Source organism: Momordica charantia (genome assembly GCF_013281855.1).
Source record: "Momordica charantia cultivar OHB3-1 chromosome 1 unlocalized genomic scaffold, Mcharantia_2.0 BLBB01000001.1, whole genome shotgun sequence".
Lineage (NCBI taxonomy): Eukaryota > Viridiplantae > Streptophyta > Magnoliopsida > Cucurbitales > Cucurbitaceae > Momordica > Momordica charantia.
The window spans coordinates 2,904,657-2,912,381 of record NW_028275157.1 but is presented as its reverse complement, the minus strand read 5'-3'; the positions used below and the strand labels follow the sequence as shown (position 1 = coordinate 2,912,381).

Sequence of the window (7,725 nt, the reverse complement as noted above, 5' to 3'; positions counted from 1 at the left end):
TTTTCAAGAATCGCAAGAATAAAATGCTAGCCTTGTCTCAAGCATCGTATATTGACAAAATTTTGGTAAGATATTCTATGCAAAACTCCAAGAAGGGGCTTTTACCTTTCAGGCATGAAGTTGCTTTGTCTAAGGAACAATGTCCTAAAACACCTCAAGAAGTTGAGGACATAAGACGTATTCCCTATGCGTCAGCTGCAAGCAGACTTATATACGCCATGTTGTATACTAGGCCTGACATATGCTACGCAGTTAAGATTGTCAGCCGATATCAGTTCAATTCAAGGCTTGTCACTGGGCTGCAGTCAAAACAATCCTCAAGTATCTTCAGAGAACGAGGGACTACATGCTTGTGTATGGTGCTAAGGATTTGATCCTTATAGGATACACTAACTCTAATTTTCAGACTGATAAGGATTTGAGGAAATCCACGTCAAGATGGCTATTCGTTGAGTACCTTATCTGTAGTATGCAAAGTGATATTTTAAGAAGATGCTAGGAGATTAAAAGACCTTGCTCACGTTTCACTTGAAGAATCAGCTTTTGTCTTCTTTTTCTTGAGAAAACAAAACATACTATAAAATTCAATAATAATAGAGTTATTTGTTGTTAACTGAGAAATGCTAATCAGATTCTTGGTCATATTTGTTGATAGATCGACTGTTTTAGGTATTTTCCAATTTATCTCTGATCTTTTAAAAGGTTCAACTTCATCCTTTAATGTATTGACCTTTTTTCCAATCAAATATTTGTTGTCACTAAACGTTAAAGTTAATTGACAAAGTCATAGTGTAATGTTAGAATATAATTCATTGCTTGAGTTTTTTTTTTTTTAATACAACATGTATAAGTAGAGGATCGAATTCGCAAGCTCTTGATTGGAGACATATATCAATTATCTGTGAGCGCTCGCTTTGACATTAAAATTTTACTTATTTGAATAGAGTATGCATTCTCGATCAAACTTGGTTTGTTTATTATATTTATTATTCCTTTCCAAAAAAAAAAAATTGGTTCATTATTGTCAAAGAAAACTGACCTATTTAGATGTTGATATAACAATTGTCAGACTCTTAGAAGTTACTATTCTGTAATTCTTTTTTTATTACAACAATTTGTTGGTTCATATTCATCATTGTTTTAATATCTAGCAACGCTAAATACATCATTTTGAAAATCATAAGCGACAAAATTTAAACTTTTAAAATATTAGAGAAAATTTTGAAAAAATAATCTAAACATTAACGACTAAAACATATATTTATACTATATAGCGGTGCATATGTACACGTTCTGCTTTACATTCAACTCTTTAATTGAATTGGCATTTAATAACGAGAGATCCAAAACCCTACAAATTTATAACACATTGATTATCGGTTGTTGTTACAAACTTTTTATGAACTTATAACTCTATATGTTTGGATTCTAAACGAAAGGTAATTTAGTTTTCATTAAAGACTTTAGGGAGATTTCCAACGCTATAAATGGCTACAAAACTTAACCTTTACTTTTAAACAAATTAAAGCAACGCTATATATCATAGAAGAGCATGGAAAGTCTCAAGTCTTTCGCACTTTTATGTTTCGTTTTGACATTGGCCTACAAAGTCGAATCACGTTATGGTACTTTTTTTTATTTATTTATTTAATTTAGTATAACCGATTGGAGATACACAAGTTTGAACCTCTAACGGTAAGGGAAATAGTAGGTACTAATTATCATTGACCTATGCTCATATTAGTATCTGTTTTTGTTTAATTTAGAATACTTGTACAAATTCGCATATTAGACCAATAGAAATAAATTTTGTAAGAAAATAAGTAAGAGTTTTATAATTTTGAATTTGAAGGGTAAATTCATTTTCATAGATTGCACGAAAAATTTAAGCAATTTTTTCAATGCAATTTTTTCATATTTTTACATTAGGATTGAAAAAATCCTAAAGAGTCACGTTCCCACTCCAAGAATAGCAATGCAGTTTCTACCGTGCCCCAATCTTGGATTCTATTTTTTAAATAATTAATTATTAACTATTTTATTAAATTATGGACAAAATATTATACTAAGATATAATAAAATGTCAATAAAATAGATTTAATTTATAGATATTTATTACTCTTTTTATTTTTGAAATTCTAAAATAACTAAAATTAATAAATAAACCGGTAATTTCTCCCTAAGGATCTCATACCCAAACAAAAAGTTTTAGACCTAGACCTCCATTCTCGAAATCATAAAATGTGGTAGAAACCTTGATTAAAAGTTTATGTAAGTACACGATGGGGAGGGCATCTCCAACTCTCAATCGACATCAAAATCAGAAAATGTCATAATGTTCCTCCTCCTTGTTTTTTGTTTCTCATTTTCTATTTTCTATTTCTCAACTATTTTTATTTTTAGTAAAGAAAAAAATTATTGTGTTTGGAAAATGTTTTTGGTTTATTGTCTTTCTTTTATAATTAAAAAAATATAAACCATTTAAAATATATATATATATATATATAATCATTTTATGTTTCTTATTCTCTAAAATTTTAAATTATAAAAGTTACCGTTTTAAATGGTGCTCAATATTTTAAATTAAATATTCAATTATTATTTGCTTTTTACGTTTTATTAATTTTTAAATATTTATCATGAATTTTTTAAGTCAATTAGAATGATAAAATAAAGATTTTATTTTATGTTTTTTTTAATTGGAAGCGTGCAAAAAACAAAGAAAGGTTTCCAAAATTTCTACAAAATTATTGAAATATTTCTTAAAATTGAGAGACCAGAAACAAAACTGTTACTAAACCTTTATATTTTTCAAATTAAGAAATTAGAATGTAACCCAACAAACTTTAATGAATTCAAAATCTATCATATTCTTCAAAATAATTTTTGACCTACTTAATATAATATTTTTTTCAAGAAAAATGTTGAAATCTCACAAAAACATGCACTGGATCTGGGGATTCATGACCTATAATTCCATCCAACCTTTGTATTATTAAATCTCAATTCATTGTTCCTCAAAAAATTATAAATTACCCTCCAACATTGACTAGTTTCCAACAATTTAAGCCTTCATATTTATGAGAAGAAAACCTAATTTATTAATTTTTATCAACTAATTTCAAAGTTTTTAAAAAATGGTATGTGTAAATAATCTTTCCATATACAAAATTGATAATGAGTATATATAAAAGCTTCATCTTGCAATTTAATGTCATTACTTGTTTTGCAGCATCATCGTCCAAGTACGAACTTCCGTTGTCCAACTGGAAAGTGACGATTGTGAACGTTCAGAAAAATAACGCAACTCTGTTTGCTCATTGCAAGTCCAAAGACAACGATTTAGGTACGTGTAGAGTCACATTGGGACAAGGGGCTTGTGTGTTTTCTTAAATTTATATATAAAAGAACTCTTCTTTTCTTTTTTATTAAAATTGTCCATCCTACCTGTTGGGTTAAATTACAAGTTCGATCCATGAACTTTATAAAAGTGTCAATAAGTTGCTAAACTTTCAATTTGCATCTAATAGCTTTCTAAACTTTGAAAGGTAGTCCTTTGGACCTTTTTGTGTCTAAAAGGTCCCTGGCTTGTTAGACATGTTTCAAAATTCAACTCCCTCTTAGTTAAGTTGTCTATTAGACAGTTTTTTTTTTTAATTCAACGACTTATTAGATATTCTTTAAATTTCAATGACTTACTAGACATTTTATTAAGTTTAACCTATTAGGCACAACTTTAAAAGTTTAGAAACTTTTAACTTATTTTTTTATAAATTAAAATGTATTAAATTTTTTTGTTTGGGATAAATTAAAATGTAATAAATTAACTATTGATATTCGTGGTAGTTCATGTCTATTATAAACCTATACAATGTCCTTTTTCTTTTCAACATGAGATCCTTAACATTAACAACACATGGATAATATTATTAAGTTCATTTAATTTATACATAATATGCATTAGTTTTTGTTAGATATCCATAAATGTTACTCTAACCTGTAAGCATCCAACAAGTAGAAATCAATCATAAATAGGGAGAAAATAACAATGCAATGGTTCGAACATGATTAAAGGAGACAAATGAACCCAAAAGCTGTAACAACATAGGATTCGAACACATATACCATCTAAACAGGAATAAACCAACAATGAACCCAGAAGCTTAAACTAATAGATTAGGGTAAATTTAATTCATTTATGGATATCGAACCATTTTATATAGGTTTTTCAATTTATTCATTAAATCTTTCAGACTCATTGTAATTAGTCGAACTCGAGCCCCATCTAACATAAATTTCTGGATATGCTCTTGATCTAGGTGTGCACATCATCAACGTCGGGGGAAAATACGAGTGGGAATTCAAGGAGAATTTTTTGCAGACGACGTTATTTTGGTGCAACTTTCGTAGCAAAGTAGGGCATGCTTCATTTGAGGTTTTCTGGCCAGAGAAAGAAACATGGCTTTCTGATCGATGCGTAAGGGCTTTTCCATACTTAATATTCCTCAAAAGCAATTAGAGTTGGTCCATAAATGGGAACCTTGGTAGTTCTTTGAAGACACCCACAACCTTTGCTTGCTTTACTCCACATAAAATGTTTACAGAAGTTCAGTTGTGTGGTTGGTTATATTACTATAATAAAATATAAATAAATTATCAGTTCTAGTTTATTAAGTGGAGAAGAAACAAAATATTGGTAAAAATAAGATCTGCATTTCTTTAAGTACTCAAAGCTATACACATTTATATAGGTGTAACAACCTTGCTAATAGATGCCAAAATAAAATAAAAGTAAAGTTGTTACAATTGTACATTAACCAATTGATTTAAATTGAGACCCTATTGTTAGGTGTATCCTAACCTAGCCTTGTAACGGTCAATAGAATTACCAATTTACAATCAATAGCGTGCTTACCAGAAGCAAGAGAAACAACACTCAAAGTTTTGTTATTCTTCATAGTCGTGAGTTCAACATCCATAGCACTATGCAAATGCTCAAAAGGGACCGCATAATGATAATATTGTGGCTTCAAGTGAGCTGAAACATTAAGAACAAACCCACGATGAGCCGTATGAAATATAGTGCTGCAAAGAATATTTAGATGAGTATGAAATATAGTGCTACAAAGGATCTCTAGCCGAAGGAGGAGGTAAATCAGGGTTCGATTTATAAGAAAAATGCAAATAAAGTCTCACGTTGACTACAGAAGGGAGAAAACAATTATTTCCACTTGTATGAGATATTTTGGGTGAAATAAAAAACAAAGTTGTGAACTATACCCAAAACGGATGATATAATACCATCACGGAGATATTGGGGTACTTGGGAGTCATAAAGGGCATTTATTCGTTTTGGCCACAAGATTCCATCCCTTCAGTAGGATTGTTGTATGCCTCTATAGCAACCGAATTAATCGAAGAAGATGCAGTCGAAGCAATTGAAATATTTGGGGTCGAGTGGAATAGTCGAAACTAGAGTGATCAGAACATTCGGAACTAAATCATTTGGAATAATATCTTCGAAACCCACTACTACGGCGGAAAGAAGAAAAGGGCAACTGATACCTTATGAAATGGAAAAGAAACACTGCTCAAAAGTATACACCTGTTATACACGTGTAACAAACTGGCCAACAAATGCCAAAATAACAGTAAAGTTGTTACAACTGTACATTAACCAATTAATTTAAAATAAAACAACTAATCTCAACATAATTTGTTTGGAAATTGTAAATTGTAACCCTCCAAATTTTCAACAACTCAAATGGACCACATTACTAAAATTGTTAGAATTTAAGCTAGATTCAATTTCTAGACACATACATGAATTGTTAGGTTCATGTAAGTTAATATATTGAGATACATAAATAGTATGTATACATATATCCATATATTTTGTGTCTTTTAGAGGTGTCTCTTGGATGCTATATAAAAGGGTAATTTCCGTCATTTGTAAGCAAGCAAAGAAAGAAGGAAATTGAAGCATTTCAATCAAGAAAGAAAAGAGAACAATATTCTTCTCTTGTGTATTCTTGAGTTTTATAAGAGAACAAATTTCTTCTCTTAAAAGTTGGTGAGTTTTAGAGTGAATTTTAGTGAAGGCTTATTAACGTTTCCAACAAAGTGGTATCAGAGTCAAGTTCAAAAGATGTCATCCAACAACATGTTACAACCTTAAGTTCCTCATTTTGAAGGAAAGAACTATAGATGGTGGAGTCAACAAATGAAGGTTCTTTATGGATCTTAAGAGCTTTGAGATATTCTTGATAGAGGATATTTGAAGCCAGAAGGTGATGATGATCTTTCACAACAACAACTCAACGAGTTGAGAGATGCTAGAAAGAAAGACAAAAAGGCGTTGTTTTTTATCTACCAAACTGTAGATGAAAATATCTTTGAAAGAATTTCAGGAGTTTCAATTGCTAAAGCAACATGAGACGAGTTGCAGAGTTTATATGAAGGAGAGGAAAAGGTAAAAATAGTAAGATTGCAAGCACTTTGAGATGAATTTGATACTATTAGAATGAAAGAAGCTGAAACTGTTGAAGAATTTTTCAATCGTGTTCTCTCTATTGTTAATCAATTGAGATCAAATGGAGATGTAATTGAAGATAAAACAATGGTAGAAAAGATCCTTAGAAGCATGACCAGAAGATATGAGCATATTGTAGTAGCAATTGAAGTCCAAAGATTTGTTAACATTCTCCATAAATAGCTTGATGGGATCTCTCCAATCTCATGAGCTTAGATTGAAGCGATTTGATTCTATTCCTTCAGAAGAAGCTTTTCATATGCAAACTTCTTCTAGAGGGAGATCTAATGGAAGAAGAGGTGGATGTGGTGGTGGAGGAAATGGAAGGTCCAATGACTTCAAAAGTTTTGAGTCAGAGAGGAGAAATAATCATACTTCTTCGAATGGAGGAAGGGGAAGAAGTTAAAGCAGAGGAAGAAGTAGAGGTGAATGTCGTGGAGATTTTTCTCACATACAATGCTTCAATTGTGGACGCTACAGGTACTTTCAAGCAGACTGTTGGTCTAAAAAGACCAATTCTAATCAGGCAGAGACCACTTTGATGCATGAACAACAAAATGATGATAAAAGCCTTCTTTTAATCACATTCAATGTCTAACAAACAAGTACTGAAGATATATGATATCTTGATAGTGATTTAAGTAACCACGTAACAGGAAGAAATGATATTTTCGTAAGTTTGGATGAATCTCTTCAAAATGAAGTGAAGAATGGTGACAACAAGAAGCTCGAATGGAAAATGAGATATTATCATGAAGACAAAGAATGGAGCAAAAAGAATCACTTATGTGTATTATGTTCCAGGACTCAACCACAATCTTTTAAGTGTTGGACAGCTTCTATTGAAGGGACATGATGTTGTGTTCAAAGATAGCATATGTGAGATCAGAGCCAAGAATGGAAGTCTCATAACAAAGGTACACATGACTCACAACAAAATGTACTATGAGAAGCTTCTTTGTTTTGAGATTTTAGTAAAAGACTCATCATCGCGTTGGCATTATCGATATGGGCACCTGAGTTTTGACACTTTATCTAGCATGTGTCAACAACATATGGTGAGAGGAATGTCAAATATTAAAAGAGAAGACCAACTTTGTGAAGCATGTATTTTTGGAAAGCATCATCGAAATCCATTTCCGACTAGAGGTTCTTAGAGAGCATCAAAACCTTTTGAGCTAGTCCATACAGAC

General features: G+C 31.0%; 1 long non-coding RNA gene and 1 pseudogene across 1 annotated transcript; one reads left to right on the top strand and one right to left on the bottom strand.

Moving 5' to 3' along the window:
• Positions 1-4,693: 4,693 nt before the first annotated feature.
• On the bottom strand, positions 4,694-5,524 carry LOC148213089 (uncharacterized). Its single transcript, XR_015792969.1, has 2 exons — positions 5,281-5,524; positions 4,694-5,038 (listed from the first exon to the last, which is right to left on the bottom strand). It is a non-coding gene; the product is annotated as an uncharacterized LOC148213089 (long non-coding RNA).
• A 624-nt stretch (positions 5,525-6,148) lies between these two features.
• On the top strand, positions 6,149-6,938 carry LOC148213088 (uncharacterized; annotated as a pseudogene).
• The last annotated feature ends 787 nt before the right edge of the window (positions 6,939-7,725 follow it).